The sequence below is a fragment of the Ambystoma mexicanum genome, chromosome 8, assembly GCF_040938575.1.
Source record: "Ambystoma mexicanum isolate Mex_15411 chromosome 8, UKY_AmexF1_1, whole genome shotgun sequence".
In the NCBI taxonomy this organism is placed as follows: domain Eukaryota; kingdom Metazoa; phylum Chordata; class Amphibia; order Caudata; family Ambystomatidae; genus Ambystoma; species Ambystoma mexicanum.
The window spans coordinates 492,125,351-492,142,459 of NC_090929.1; the positions used below are offsets into that span (position 1 = coordinate 492,125,351).

At 48.3% G+C, this 17,109-nt stretch overlaps 1 protein-coding gene across 4 annotated transcripts in view; it reads right to left on the bottom strand.

Moving 5' to 3' along the window:
- The window catches only part of LOC138472131 (Golgi integral membrane protein 4-like), a 439,726-nt gene that overhangs the window by 322,150 nt on the left and 100,467 nt on the right, over positions 1-17,109 (bottom strand). The gene's annotated exons all lie outside the window — the stretch shown is intronic.

Here is a 17,109-nt window from a genome sequence, read left to right on the forward strand (position 1 = left end):
AACCCCTCTGTAAATTTCATTCAGTTGTTTACTTTAAAAAAAAACATGTCATCCGTTTAGCGACCCTTTCCATAAACTAATGTCCATATTGCCATCACATATGCCACCTACTGATATTTGCTTTAAAAAGGTCCATATTTGCATCAAGTTTTAAAAAATTCATCCATTTAAGCAACTTCCTCCACAACAAAATGCGTATATTGCCATCACTCTGTAAATGCTATACAACGGCCGCATCACTGTATTGTCTGCATCTTCCTTCCGTGCGGCAATCTCTTGTCATTAATATACTTAAACATGCACTCTTATGACCACGCAGCGCCTCTTACCATTCGTATCTTTGTTTTTTTCTTGCATCCGACAGCATTTCGTTTCCGTTTCTTTGTTCATTACCCTTTTTCTAGTTCAGTTTATTTTCTAGTTATTAATTGATGGTCCTCTTGTGGTCCCTTTTCCTTTTTTTTTGGTCCTGATATGACCTCCTCCTTAGGTCACCGCTTATACCCTTTGCCAATGTCCCTGTATTTCTGAGATAGTTTCTGCATCCATGCTTCTTTATTGCTCCATATAAACTGCCTGCTTCTATCCTTTCCCTTCCATCCCCATTCCAGTTCTATTCCCTTGCATTCCACATTCTGCAAGCCACAACAATATTAAGTGTCTGGACTTCCCGGCCCATATCTCAACCTCACCGAATTCCGCCCACAGAAACATTGGGAGGGGCTATACTCTACAGCAGTGGGGACAATGGGCAACCCAGTTTGGTACCCTTTAGGAGGTCCCAGGCCATAGAAACATACACATACTTACCCGGGCCATCAGTTTCATGTATAACAGTCACACCCATCATGCAAAACCCAGTCCAAACCCAAATCTGCATAGCACAGCCTACATCCATTCCCAAAAAACAGAATCAAATGCTCTAACAGCATCTAGTGAGATCACAGCACATCGAAGTCCGCCATCCTGTCTATAATGTACTGTAGTCGCCGGAGGTTCATGGAGGTGTTCTGCCCGGGAACAAACCCAGTTTGATCCTAATGTATCAGAGACTTTATGTCCTGGGTCAGCATGGACAGGGGCATGTACGAATCACACAGCTTGGACTCTTCCCCAGGGTGGAGCACAGACTATCATAGATTCTCGCATACAGTTTGATAGGTGGTCAAGCTCCTAAGCTTACTCATATACTGTGGAGTCTGGGAAAAAGCATATCTCCAGATTCTTTATAAAACTTAGATGGGAGACCTCCCTCACACTCCCCCCCACCCCATGGCCTTCTCAGTCTTGAGGGTTTGTATCGTATCAAGCCCTGAATTTCCTCTATAGGTACAGGCTCGTCCAAAGCGCCTGCTTATTCAATGGTAATCTTCGGCAGATTTATTTGGGACAGCGTATACTCCACATCCTCTATCAATGGTCATACGTTAAGATGTCATTTATTCACGCTTCTGAGCGCCACAGTGTGCCACGCTCATCTTGAACTATCGTGATCGGGCGACAAGGGGAGAAGGGCAGGAGGGCTTTAATGGTTACACAGCCACACCAGTAGCCTCCCAGATTCTTCTCCCTCCCCATGTAACCTGGAAATATAGGCACCATAATCAAATGTACATAATCTCTCCCATACAGAGGTACACTGAAGCCGCAGAGTCAATAGCTCTGCCTCTGTCCCAGTATCTAGTTCCCCATTGTTGTCAAGGGTGCAGATGCAATCCTCTAAATCCTTGAGTTCCCTTTGCAAAGTCTTTCTATTGCCCCCCTGCCTTCGTAATTATTTTCCCTGGACCAGCACCCGGAGTGTCTCCCATACAATCTCCCATCTGTCCCCACTTTACATTTCTCTCCAGGTAATCAGTTAAGGTTTCTTATGTATGATTTCGAAAGGCCTCATCTAATAGGGCCCTTGTAGGCATGCGCCAGTTGGTACTGGTGGCTAAGCCCCGGTGGACCACCAGTGGGGCATGGTCCGATATTGACGGGCCGCTATATGTAGGTTCCACAAACCCATCATCGTACTCCCTCCTCCAAAAAAAATGTAGTCAATCCTACTGTAGAGCTTATGTGGTGCAAAGTAGTGGGAGTAGCTTCTGTTATCACCATTGAGATTCCACCATACATCCTCGAATGACAAGTCCTCTACCACCTCATTCAGAGCTATAGAGGCTGGCAAAAACCTCAAATGTGTGGGGCCAGTTCTGTCCTTAGTAGGATCTACCTTACAATTAAAATTCCCACCCCATATAAACAGCGAGTCCCTTTGGCATGCCAACCTTCCACCTAGTGGGTGCAGCCATGTGGCAGTCATATGGTTAGTTGTGAGAGTAGATAAGCAAACAATTGACATTCTTAATAGGCGTTGGAACTCAGAATAGGCAAGGACTATGTATTTTGAGGTACAACATAGAACAAAGGAATACAAACAGATTACAACATATGACATAATTATTGTAGGTGCCTGGCGGTCGTTTCAATAATACAAGACCTATACATAAAAGAGGGGAGGGGGGAAATGGGAGGGTAAAACAAACAAGGCAATGAGTCCATCATATGTGCCTGACAGCTTTTCTGATAGTGATAAGTGCATGAGACATGAAGTGGGAGTGGAGAGGGGGCAGGGTGTTAGGGAGAGGCACAGAGAACGAAAGCGACTGCAGATGTAAATAGGAAGTAGAAATGGTGGGGCTGCACCGCACAGTCCTGGCCAATCTCTAGGAGGCCTAGTAGATAAGGAGGGCTAAACTGCACAATAGCTGGGGGTGGCAGGAATGTATGAAAAAAGGATCACAACGAGTGCAGTGGATAAAAAGGGTGCAGGATGTTAAAAACAGAACAGAGCACAATGCAGTGCAAACTGGATGCAGTGATGTAAAAGGCACACCCACAAAAAAACTTTTTAAAAGAACACAAGTACAGTGCGAGAAGTAGAGTAGGAAGGAGAGGAATAGAGGCAGAGTGGTATAGCCAACAGTTAAGATTCGGGTGTTAGAGGAGGAAGCAGTAGAAAAGTTCACCCATCACTCACAAGGGTGCGAGGAGGTCCAGGAGCGAAGTTCATTCGGGAGCAGCGTGTACCAAGGGGCCACTGTATTGTTTGATGGAGTATGAAGGTTGGGTGTAGAGGTGGCGCAGCCCAGCCAGGCCCAGATAGGTAGAGACAAGGCCTTTATGACGGGGCCGGCATTCTCCTGCCGGCTCCTGGATTGGACCAAGGTTGTGGGTGGTGCAGCCAAGGAGGCTCGAAGGGCTCGCCTGCAGTCCTGGCAATTCGGTGCTACCGAGGCGGCGGCCGGGATGGAAAGGAAGGCCATGTTGGAACACACATCCCCCTGACATGCCACCCTGGGCTTTGGAGCAGAGAGGTGTGTGCACGGGACAACGGGCATTGGAACGCCAAACATTCAAAATGCATAGGTTGCATAAAGGAGGGGAATTATAGCGTAGAAAACACACATCCCGCCAAACACACTCAGAGTGGGATACAGCTTGCGATAAAAGCCCAGCAGGCATGAAGGCATGTATGGTTCCATGATGCAGAGGGAAGGGGATCTGGACTCTGATGAAGTTGTGGTGCTTGCGATATTGCACCACTAATCCAAACACACCTCTAGCATACCTAGAATAGGTAGAGCCATACCCCACACCTCCCCATCTAGCCACCACCCTCTCCTGCTCATCTGGCAACATACAAGTCTCCTGTAGCAGTGCTATTGAAACATTCTTCCTGTGCAGGTACGATCAAATCCTGTTTCGCCCAACATAGATCTTCATCCCCCTGACATTCCACGTTCATCATATTAAATCGAGGTAATTGAAGCTATTTAAGTTCCACCCCATTGCTACCTGCCACAGGCGTCCTCCATGTATCTCACTACAATATATGGCCCCCTCTGCCCATAGACATGCGAGCCCCAGCAGATGGCCATCTCTACAGCCAGCTTCCCATACATTGACCAGTAACAGAAGAACCAAACTTAAACAGTCCAACCGGGCTGAACACATATGCCAGCACCATCCCGGCAACTTACCAACCAAAGCCACGGTCTCCAACATAAGACAGCTCGACTCCACTCAGCAGCAAGCCGCCATTCGAGCAAACCGACCTCCACGCGGTCGAACTTCACCATTAGGATTGCAGGCGGAGGCACTCGCAGTGTTCGACACCCTGCTCTGTGGTCAGATTTGTGGGGTTGCTAGTTCTCGCCATGAGGATCAGCGCGACTCCCACACGATGCAAATAATGCTTCATCGGGGAACTTCAGTTTACAGTGGAGTAATCCTAACACAAAGGTATCAAAGATTCGCAGCAGTGAATCCGGTAGTGGTTACAGGTATTCATGAGTTCCGTCAGGTGTTATTTCCCCAGTCTTTGGCCGTTTTGCCTGCCAGTCCAGCGTGGTCCATCCAGGCATTCGAATCTGCGGGATCATCAAAAAAAAGAGGGCAGCTTTTCCTTTATAAATCACCTTAAGCTTAGCAGGATAAAAGAGCATATATTTGAGTCCCAATATAAGAAGCCTCTTTTGTAGGTGCAAACAGGTTCCTCTTTCTCTGCACTAGCAAAGTTTAGCCTGGGAAAAAAGCGAGTTTATGGTTGGCGCGTCTTATTAACCCTTTCTCTCTGGAATTCTGGAATGTTGGAGGATCACCTCGCTGGTCGCAAAAATTACGTAACAGGGCGATGATTGGTCTGGGGTTGGCACCAAGTGGTCTGCAATGTAGCGACCGGTGTGCCCGCTCAATTGTGAGGCCCTGGCCAATTTCCTGAAGTATCATGCTTTCGATGTACGTAGTGGTGTCATACCTTTCTTCACCCTCTGGAAGCCTAGAACACAGATATTATTCCAGGATCTCTCCCCAGCCTCATCAACGCGTAGCTCCAGGACTGCGTTGCGTTTCACCAGGTCCTTTACCACAGAGTCTAGGCCATTGGGGTGGAGGTGTATTCAACCAGCACCGCTTTGTTTTTAGTCACTTTCAGACAGGGAGTAGATGTCCTGCTGTAGAAGGCCAAAAGCAATCCAGACATCAACTTTGGCCTCCATTGAGCTGCGTAATACTTAGATTACCCCCAAGATCCCACACTCATGCTCCTGCCCTAGAGGATCTGAGTGCTGTGAACCATGCAAACTCGAAGGCGTCGTAGTGTCTTTTGGCACAGCTTTAGGTGGTAAAGTAGTCCACGATGGTGCCTTTTGCCCACTCTTGTTCTTGCTGGCCAGCATATAAAGTATGTTGTAGCTGGGGCAGGTGCAGCAGCTGGTGTGTCCCCCCTCCCAGTTCTACTGGCTAGAGCAGAAGGGATCGCAAATTGGGTCAAAAGCAGAAAAGCACACACGGCCGCAGCAGGGCTCCAAAAAGGTGTACCCGCATTTGCAGTATGGTCTCCGGAATGGGATGAGGGGGATCCAGAGAACGCCTCACCGCCAGCGCAGCAACTCACTCAGCGTCACAAAGCATAGACACACACTACCCAGGTACGGGTCGGGATACAGTGCTTCTTGCACCGGGCCTCAGAACTGATGCAACGTCTGTATCTAGGAATGTGCCAATTTGCAGAGGGATCAGGGGTAGGACCGCGCCTCAGCCACTGGCTCTTATATCCCCCAGCCAGTCCCTCTCCATCACATAGACTTCCACAGCTGGGCTCGTGGTGTTTGGGGTCTTCAGCCCCAGGGGCCAGTGCCGTCACCGTATTATCCCCGAAGCACTCACTGCTCCTGCAGGTGGGCGGGTTGAAGCCAGTTCGCCATAAACACGTGTCTGCAAACGGACGATCAGCGCAGAGCACCAGCCTTGTGTCTTCAACCCAACCATGGGGTGGCAGTGGTATCAAGTCTCCTCAATGCACTACGGGCTCGCAGATGTCTGAATCTGGGCGGTCATGAGTACCACAGCTGGCAGTCTTCCCCAGACTCCGGCAGCGCCAGGCACCCACACCGGGGCACCAGAGTGCGGGTCTCAACACTCCCCTGTTGATGCCATCAGCCATGTTGGCAGTCTGGAGAACACGCTCGTAGAGAGGCAAAGCAACAAAAGTGGTTATTTGCGCTGCAAAATGCTTCAGGGAGTGTGGCACATGTCGCTGCAGACCTCCCAAACTGCTACAAGCAGTTCAGGATGCTGTGCACTGAAGTAATTAGGATCAGTTAAGGATTGGAACGGGAGCTCACAGCAGACACGTCTGCACTGCATCCGGTTTAGTCACGTCTCCCTTCATATGCCATTTCTCCCCATCTGTACTCTAATGCAATAGTTTTGGCTTATGAATAGCCAAAAATAAAAATGTTTAACTACAGGATGGAAACAGGAGGATGCCAGGATGTTTAAACAGAGTATTAACAAATAAAATGCATCAAGAAATAAATATTTTTCAAACTTAAAAAAAAGGCATAACAATGTATTTTCGAAAATCTTTTCGAAAAACTTGACGTTTTCAACCTAAAAATCACCTACAACCGTATTGCCCTTCACATTCAATGTCCTGCTTTCTTTCTGAGCAATTTCACCTGGCGGAGGCTGGGTTCCACTCAGGTATGTGTGCCGTTAATATTTTTGTTCCAGATAGGTTAGGCATCTACTCGAAAGCTTTGTGCAAGGTACACAGGACTGAAATAGTATTGCCATTTTAAACATGGGATTATCGGCTTCTTGTCTTTCTTAAATTACCAGATCCCTGCTGCTTTGTACTGTTGTATTTTCAGATTTTGAAAGACTGCTGTAAAGTAGGCCAGGTGTGAGTGGAGCAGTCATCTCACAAAAAGCAGAGGGATAACCTTACAGTCCAAATCCAGGGTAGAATTCCCACTCTAGACCGAAACGTTGACCAGGAATTTAAAGGAAAACTGGCGCATTCCCCAGCAGTGTTGCCCAAGAAAAGGGGAGGGGTTGGATTAGATTACATCTTAAAAATACTGCAATATTTTGAAGCATTCAAAGACAGCGCTCCCTTTTCCAGCAGGGAATGTGTTCAAGCCATCTACAGATGTTGCTTTGAGGACTCAAGTTAAAATTGATTTGCATTGGAAAGGCCATCCCACTCCCGGCAATCTCGTGGCTTAAAAAAGGCACAGCCAGAGTTTGTAAATCTAAAATTCTAAAGGTGAAAAAAAACGTTTTTTTAACGATAGGATTGTTAAAGCGAAGTCTGAGACCAAGGAACTCTTTAAATTCTTAAAGAGCAACAATCCACTACACCTCCTGACCTCGGCTCAGTCGTGAAAGAGAAGGCTTGGTGTCAGAGAATCTAGGACGCTACAGTCAAGAAACTACAGGGCATTAAGGGCAATATCGCCATTAAGAAAGATGCCGCCCTTTCAGTCACAAGTAAGAGGAGTCTTGAGGGTTTTAAAAAATACTCCTCCATCCCTCTATTGAACGTTTCCCTCGATTTCCCTGGAGGAACTGGCAGATGTAGTGGCTCACCTTAAAACTACCACTTGCAACTGAGACCCTTGCTCAGCAGTCATCATAAAAACGTGCCCACCGTCCCTGCTTGCAGCTATTTGTAAATTTTTGAACACCTCGCTCAAATAGGGGTTTCTGCTGGAGGAGCTCAAACAATCATGGGTGACCCCCTTACTGAATATTTTTTTATTTTATTTTTTTTAACCGGTCTTGCAACAGGAGATCCTATAACTCCTTAAGTGCCAAGGACAAGCCATCTCGTCCTTGACATTACCTCTGTGTTGCCAAGGAAGAGATAGCTCGTCCTTTTAGGCACTTCATTTTGTGCAATCCCTGCTTTGCAGTGATCGCACAAAACTTAAATCCAACCCACCGGCTATGTGAGGGGGAGGTCCCTCCTTACAGCCCAGAGGTTGGATTACCTTCAGTTTCGTGTCGGCATGACGTGAAACTGAAAGTAATTTCACAGCAGCAGCCATTTTCAGCTGCCACCGTGAAGAGAGAAGGTGAGTGCACTACTCCCTCTGGCTTTTTGGAGCAGATTGAGATAGAGGGAGGTGTCGTTGGAAAGGGTAGACTCTCCCCTTTCCAAGCACACATTTTTTGAAGCATTGCTGGCCGCAGATCGGGCGCAGAGCGCTCTATCTGCGCTCAGCAATGCCAGTGGACCACCAGGGATCCGTTTGTGACGCGAGGTCGAGAGGGGGCTGCTTACATAAGTAAGCAGCCCTCTCCTCCCTGGCCCCCAAAGCATGGGGCCACACCTATGAAGACCCCTGGGGCAGATGGGTTATCATCTGCCCCCAGGGAACGGGGGGAAACATTTTTTTTTAAAAAAAATGTAAAAAAATGTAACAGATTTGGGTGCGGGCCATTAGCCACCAGGTATTTTTTTCCATGAAATGGGGGTGGCCCTCTCCCCCCCCACCATAAGTGGATCGGGACACCCCTTGTAGCCCTCCCTGGGGGCAGAGTTCTGCCCCCATGTAGGGCATGAGGTGCCCCCCTATACGTTGGGGGGTTCACCAGGAAAGTGTGGGTAGGCCCCCCCAAAGGATGGAGCCTGCAGATAGGCACCCATCTGCCCCTAGGGAAGAGGTCAAACATTTTAAAAAAAAATACAAATAAAAAAAAAAGGAATGGGTCATGGTTTTCGGCCACTAGGTGAATTTCCAATGAAATGGGGGTGGCCCTTCCCCACCCCAAGTGGATGGGGGGCACCTTATGCAGCCCTCCCGGGGGGCAGTTTTCTGGCCATAGGAAGGGGCATCAGACCCCAGATGAGATGCACCCCCATCTCTTCGGGGCGGGGGGGTGGGTGGGGAGGGCCACCACAAAACATGGGACAGGCCCCTCAATGGATGGGGCAGTAGGTTATGGGCACCCTGGGGGCAGATGGGCACACTAATGTTCCCATCTGCGCCTATGGAAGTTGGGTAAACAAAATAAATTTGTAAACGGTAGGATGAATTTTAGGGGGGGGCTGAGGGGCATGCTAAACCACCAGGGAATGTTGTAAGGTAAAAAGGGGGGGTGGCCCTCCCTCCCACAACATATAGATGGGCCCTCCCCCCCCCCCCATCTCATGCCGCCCTCCCTGGGGTCAGATGCCCATTTGTTGCCACCAGGGAGGGGTGCATGAGATGACCCCCTCAATTTTGGGGTGGGGGGAAGAAGAGTTCCCCTTTACATTACAAAATTCCCCAGTGGTTTAGGGTGTCCCTCAGCCCACCTAAAATGCATCCTACCATTTTCCCCAACATTTTTTTGTTTACCCAACTTCCCTTGGCGCAGAGGGGCACTTTAGTGTGCCAATCTGCCCCCAGGGTGCCCAAAACCTACTGCCCCATCCATTCGGGGCCAGTCTCCTGTTTTGTGGGGGCCCTCTCTCTCCCCCCTCACCCCAAATGGATGGGGGGAATCTCATGCAGTCTTCACTGGGGTCAGATGCCCCTTCCAAGGAGCAGATATTTGCCCTCAGGGAAGTTGGGTAAACAAACAAAATTTTGAAAATGGTACGATGCATTTTAGGGGAGGCTGAGGGGCACCCTAAACCACCGAGGAATTTTGTAATGGAAAAGGGGTGGCCCTCTCGCCCCCACCCTAAGTGGGTGGGGGCATCCCTTGTAGCCCTCCCTGGGGGCAGATTTCTGCCCCTAGGAAGGGGCAAATGTGTTTTTACTGGGGGGGGTGAGGGTCAGTAGACCACCAGGGATGGCTTGAAAGGGGGGCCGTGATCGGAGAGTAGTAGTGATGATTTGTTTTTGCTGGGGTGACTTAGGTAACAAATGTTTTTTGTTTCATTTACAGCTTTTTCTACGTGATCAGCTGCAACGTTATTTAAGTACTGTTTTTTATTATTCTAGGGTTAGGGCCCATTGTCAGTGGGGTGGGTGAGACTGGGACTGGATGGTTGGTGGTGTGGGCGGGAGTGGGCCGTCTAGGGAGGTGGGCTGGGACACAATTGCAGGGGCAGGCCACAAATTGCCCACCATGCTAGCAGAACATTGGTGTTTCCCTGGGAGCGGATGTCTCCCATGTGGGTTGACCGTCCGCAAGCCCAGGCTGCACCTCTGGCTGTGCTATGTTACAGATGTCACATCCGGGGAGGTATGATGATCTTGCTGGGGCTCCCTGGGACTGCCGCTGCACTTGGGGATGGTCAGCCCACATGGGAGACTGGTGCCCAAGGGCAGGTATGTGATTCCCCAACCATCCTTTTTTATTTATTTTTGCATCTGTAAAGCGCCTACAGCCCGGAGGCATCGAGGCGCTGTTTCAAGAATATGTCTTAGTTGCGTGAACAGTAGGCATTGCATAGGTTACAGGGAGCATGTGCCTTAAGGAATACAGTAATACATATATACATAACTAGGTGATTAGCACCTGATTCTACACAAACAGCGTTTTAATTGCTTTCCTGAATGCTGTGTGACTCAATGCCCATCAGTGAGGGGGGGGGGGATAGCAAGTTCCAGTTGGTGGCCGCGATGACTGGGAAACTCAATCCCCCTGCTCATGCCCTTACACTTTTGGGGATGGCTACACATTTGGTGTAGGCTCTTCTTGTGGGTCTGTTGGTGTGCGGTAAGGTGAATCTCCGAGATCCTGGTATTCTGGCTGGCCTGCGTTACAGCTTCTCCCTCCGAGAAAGGACAGGGAACCACCGCTGGGTTTGGGGACGTTCAACCCACACTGGGAGTCAGCCGCCCAAGGCCAGGGATATAATCCCCCCCCCCTACCGCCGTGGAGCTCTGGCTGGGTTGCGTTACAGCTTCTCCACTCTGGGAAAGGACAGGGACACTGCTGAGGCTCCCTGGGACTGCCGCTGCAATTGTGGGTGGTCAACCCACATGGTAAATGGATGTCCAAGGCCGGGGACATCACCTCCAACCGTCCGAGTTCTGGTTGGGCTGTATTACAGCTTTTCCCTTCGGGGAGGTATTGGCACACTGCCGGGACTCCCTGGTGGGGAAAAGCTCTAACGCAGGCCAGCAAGAACTCCAGGGCGGTTGGAGGTTATGTCTCCGGCCTTGCACATCAGTTTACCATGTGGGAGTACCGTCCCAAAGCACAGCGGCAGCTCCAGGGAGCCCCGCCATGGTCCCCTTTCCTCCCCCAACGGAAATTCTGTATCGCAGCCCAGTCCGTGCTCCAGGATGGTCGGGGGTGATGTCCCTGGCCTTGGGCGGCTGTCTCCCATGTGGTTTGACCGTCCCAAAGCCCAGCAGCGGTTCCAGGGAGCCCCGGCAGGGTCCCCGACCTTTCCCGGAGGGAGAAGCTGTAACACAGCCCAACCAGAGTTTCTAGGATTTGTCGGGAGTGATGTCCTGGCCTTGGGCACCCTTCTCCCATGTGGGTCGACCATCCCCAAGCCCAGCCTGGAGCTGTGGCTGGGCTGTGTTACAGTCTTTCCCTCCGAGGAAGAATGGGGACCCTGCCGAAACTGCCACTGGACTTGGAGACGGTCGACTCACATGGGAGACAGCCACCCAAGGCCAGGGACATCACCCCCCGACAAATCCTAGACATCTGGCTCGGCCATGTTACAGAAATTCCCTCAGGGAAGGGTTGGGAACCCGGCCGGGGCTCCATGGGACAGCCGCTGCACTTGGGAATGGTCACCCCATATGGGACACAGCCCACTAGGCCAGGGACATTACCTCGGACTATCTGGGAGCTCTTGTCAGTCTAGAAAAACTGGACACCCCTCGGACGGAAGGTAATACATGATAATTGGATGGCCGAAGACCAACCGCCTCATTTAAAGTGTTACGAATATATGCTCATTAGTCATTACGTAGCTATTAGCGCAACTAAAGTGCAGCCATTTTAAGATTACCAGAAACGACATTTTGTTTTCTCTCTGCTCTCTCTAACACTGCCACTTTGTCTCATGTAAAACTGCTTTGCTGTAGATATTATTTCACTTCTATGGTCCAAAGTTACTAAAAACATGTTGAAACATTACTCTGGAGAGCCAGACAGAAATGCCCGGTTCCCTCCCTCACATATCCTTGAAGGCAGGGAGCAAGGCATTTCAATCAGTACACGGATGCCAGCGAGTCTCCTAAAAAGAATAGCAATGTACAACACTAATATTAAAAGGTTTGAATTATGTTCTTCTTTACAGCCCCCCTCTCTGTGAGCACTGTGAGGCCCCAGAGAGCAAGCTGACCTCTAGAGCGTGAATCGAAACCAGGAGATCGTGAGGCCTGGAATGTGCCAGTCCCCTACGCACAGCTTGCCCATGAAAACAGAAGCGCCGTCTTCTCTCAAATAAAGACTGGTGTATGTAAATTCGAGATTGCAAGCTGTTACTAAATAAGGTGGTCTAGGTGTCATATTCGTCACCATGGTCAATCATCGCCTCCAATTCAAAAGGGAATGAATTAGGGGCGGCATTGAATGTGTCATTACTGATTGTAAGATGCTCATTTTGTATATATGTAACTGATGTACAATTTTCGCTCTCTTGCGTCCCCGAGATCTGTTAGACACGCGGGCGTGGGACCATTTGGCCAACTAGGACCATTTGTTTTGCAATACACCCGAGACTTTGGGAATACAACCTCGTGTCTGGCGTATCAGTTTGTGTGTGGTGATTGTGCCTTGTTTCCTTATCTGAGGGTCCCTCAGGGGCCCCTTCAAGATGGCGCCCAAATAGGGACCCTCCCCCACTTTTCCCATCGTGTACGTTGCAAAATAAGGAAGGCGGTAAGCACTGTGAGGATGGGAGCGATCGAGCCGGGATCAAGGGGTGTTCGGGGTGCCCTGCGTAAGTGATGAGATTCCTTGCTGCAGATCTGCACACAGCTGATCCCTGATCGATGTCCCCGGCCAGCGAACAAGGAGGTGAGGGTCCCGAAACGAAGCTGAGCCGAGATACGCAGACACAACGTCATTGGTTGCGTCAGTATACGGACGAATTGTGTCTTGAAAAGACAAATGGACTAATCAGGTGAGTCGTGCCCCGATTCGTAAGTGATCCTGATATCGGTTGAGAGTTGATTTTGCAAAATCAAACACCCAGAGTAAGTTTGATTAGCCAAGGGTAAGGTTAAAACATGCCTGGGGTATTGTCCACCATAGCAGGGTTTTTCCGCTGCAGCGAACAATCTTTGGAAACTGGCAAGGTCGGGCCTCTCGGGGGTCAGGGGGGGAAATAGAGGGAGGAACGCCGGCTTATGATATGTATGTGAAGTATGGTGCGGGAGCCCCTCCCAACCCTAGCACAGCCACAGGCGCATCAGTAACTGCACTGCCCACTAGCCAATCAGCCCAGAGTGTTTCGCAATTACCACAGCCTGAACAGATATCTCCCACTCTCACTGCCACCTCTGCACCACCCGGCCAGGAGGATGCTTCTGTCCCGACTGCCGCCCCACGAGTGAATTTGAACAAAGTGAATGTATGAGAGTGACCCGCAGCTCGATCAGCAAGGAGAGAAAGCGTGAGCTGCAAGAACAGGCGTAAATGTATATAGATGAGAACGATGGGGCATCCACGCTAGCGTCACTGTATGACTTCAGAAGGAACAATGAAAGACAGGTATTGTTGGAATGCATGGGGGAATATTTGTCAGCACAATGGAAAAAGTTAATTGGGAAGTTACCACCGCAACAATGACTGGATTTGAATGCATTAGCCCGTTGTAGGGGGAGAGATGAAGACATAAAAGAACGTGAGCAGACTGTTTGAATTTAAGAATGAACTTGATGAGGAATATTCCGAAGTACTTGCTACACCGGGGTATAAGAGGAAGGATATTGAGAGAGATAGGAAGAAAGCAGTGGGACCTTATATGCAGAAATCCTTGCCGCCACCGGGGCAGATAAGTGATAGGCAAAGACTGCAAATGTGTATGCGGGAAACAATGAGATGGATGTCAAGCCCTAGGACTTCTGTGGGGGAAATAAATGAGATATGTAATGAGTACCCTTTGCAAATAAGAATAGAAGCCCTGCGAACAATAGTAGGGGTATTACTCCAGCAAGTATTGGGACACAACAGGGGAAGGGGAAATGTACAGGGCAGGAATAATTCGAACATGCATGTAGGGCCTTTGGGATTAAATCAATGTGCGTACTGCAGAGAGGAAGGACATTGGAGAGCGCAATGTCTGCATCTGCAAAACAGAGGCGGGTATGGTCAGAGGCGACAGCACAGAGGGCACCCAGGAACAAATGGCCACAACAGAAACCATATGCAGCAGCACCAGAATAATCAAGGGAAGGGTGCACAGAATCAAGGCCAGGCTCCGAATCAAACTACTTTTACCTAGAGTCAAAATCAGCAGAGTATACAAAATGGAAATAGAGGAAGAGGTGGGAACATTTTTGATACTCAATCGGGTGCATATTACAATAATAGAAGTGACTACACTTTGGATGATGTGTTGTTACCACAATAGGACAGCCCACGACATGGGGCGGAACCAGTATCTATTCCCGTCAATCAGAAAGGACCCTACCTAGAGATGAAAGTCGGGAATGAAGAGCATAGATTCCTCGTAGATACGGGGGCACAGAAGTGCTCAATAGACCATCACTTGGTTCCAGATATACCTCTGTCAGGGCGGGGAAATCTCAGTAGGGTTTGCAGGTACCCCAGTGATAAATCCCGAGTCCAAATAAGTAGCAGTGACAATAGGGCCTTTTACTGAACATTCCATTTCTTTTAACAGAAAATTGTGGGGAAAATCTCCTGGGATTGAATTTATTGAAAAAACTAAGCGCAGTTATCCACTGTACACCAGATGGGGTATTCTTGACCATTTCTCCTCAGAATATGCCAACATCTGAATTTGTGACTAAACCTTTAACAGGGGAATTGAGTAAGGTGCCAACTTGTATTTGGGAAATGAATGACAATGATGTGGGATGTTTGAAGATAGAGCCAGTGAAAATTGTTTTAAAAGAAGGAGTAACGTTACCGCGTATCCCGGAGTATAAAATTTCAACAGAAGGAGAGAAAGGCTTGAAAAGTATTGTTTCTGATTTGATAAAATTGGGAGCAATTGAAGACATTACGGGCAGCACGTGCAACAGCCCATTCATCCAGTGTATAAGAAAGGGGGTAATGAGGTACCGTACCATTTCATAATTGATTTGCGCGCATTAAACAAAGTAGTAGATCCCCAATTCCCGTTAGTTCCAGATGTTACCACAATTTTGACAATTATTCCTGCATCAGCAGAATACTTTAGTGTTATTGATTTGAAGAATGCTTTCTTCAGCATCCCAGTACACAAGGAAAGCAGATATTTGTTCGCCTTCACGTTAGGAGGGCGATCATTCACATTTGCACGCATTCCACAAGGCTACACTGAAAGTCCAAGTATATACAGTAGAGCATTAAAAGAACAGCTAGACATGTTAGAACTTCTGACAGGTTGTGTATTGCTCCACTATACAGACGATCTATTAATTGCTGCTGACACGGAAGAGATTTGTTAAAAAAGTACTGTCTTGTTATTGACTCATCTAGCTGCGCATGGCCATAAAGCGAGCTTAAAGAAATGTCAGTATTGTCAGAATGAGGTAGCTTATTTGGATTACCTACTCTCAAAAGAAGGGAGAAGACTAATGCCAGAGAGAATAGAGAGCATTTCTGGTATGCCTATTCCAAAGACACAGAAAGGAGTTAGAGCCATAATTGTCATGGCTTCTTATTGTCGTCAGTGGATTATGAATTTTGCATTGATTGTGAAGCCAATGGTGGCGTTGACAAAGAAGGATGTAGTGATGCCTTTGCAGTGGAATAAAGAATGTCAGAAAGCATTTGATTTGCTTAAAACGGGGCTGTGTTCTGCTTCAGTTTTGGGCACGCCAAACTATAAAAAAATGTTTAGGTTGTTTGTGCATGAGAATGAAGGCTGCGTGCTAACTGTTTTAACACAGGAACAAGGTGGAAGAAATAGGCTGTGCGGTTATTTTTCTTCTGCACTGGACCCTGTAGCATGCGCACTACCACGATGTTTGCGAGCTGTTGCAGCGGCCGCTGCGTCAGTGAAACAAACAGAAGGGATGATATTGGGGCACACTTTAATTTTGATGATGCCACATGCCATAGACGTTCTACTCAACAGAACGCAGACGCAACACCTCACCTATGCTAGATTAACTAGATATGAAATAGTGTTGTTCGCACCCCACATTCAAATTATGAGGTGTAGCACTTTGAATCCAGAAGAATTGATGCCAATGCCCGAGGAAGACATTGGTGGAAATGAATCACCCCCCTGTGATTGTTTAATGTTTACTGAGAAAGAAACAAAAAGGGAGAATTGATTTAAGTGATACTCCACTAAAAGAACCAGATGGAGAACTGTTTTGTGACGGTTCCTGCTTTAAAATTACCTGACGGCACATCAACTGCCGCATATGCCATCACCACGTTAAAAAACATTGTAGAGAGTAAAAGAATTCCTTACAACTCCTCCCAAGCCGCGGAAATACTTGCCTTAACGAGAGCTTGTTACATTTATGAAAATCTAAGCGTGAACGTTTATACTGCTAGCCAGTACGCCTTTGGCGTGGTTCATAATTTTGGCCGACTGTGGGCCGAGGGAGGATTCCTAACATCACATGGGGCTAGAATTCAACATACCCCTTTGATGCTACGATTGCTGTCTGCACTTACGTGTCCAAAGCACTTGGCGATATTAAAGTGTGAAGCACATAAAAAAGGTGACATGCAAGGTGGGAGAGGGAAACGCATTTGCAGACAGAATTGCGAAACAAACTGCCACTGATTTGAACACAAGAATGTTAACAGTAAAATCGGAGGAAGTACCCTGTATGATAGAGAATGGAATTGTCACTGTCAAAGAGATGCAGGCGGAAGCCACCGTCGATGAAATACAAGGTGGGCTGAGGGCTCTGCAGAACTGAATTTGGAGGGTTGTTGGGTGGACAAGAGGAGCGGTAATTGGATGTTGCCAAATGTCTGTGTAAATGCAATGGTTACAATGGCTCACAGTCCCACCCATATTTGTGCAAAGAAAATAGTGCAACATCTAGCCACAGTCTGGGAAAAACCACTCATAAAAAAGAATGCCAAGAGGTTGGTATAGAATTGTATCACATGCCTACAACATAACGTGGGGAAGGGAAGGTGACTCCAACAGGCAGTTTTGGCCCTCCCTCTATGCCATTTGAGGTGATCCATTTTGATTTCATAGAAATGGAGAGATGCCAA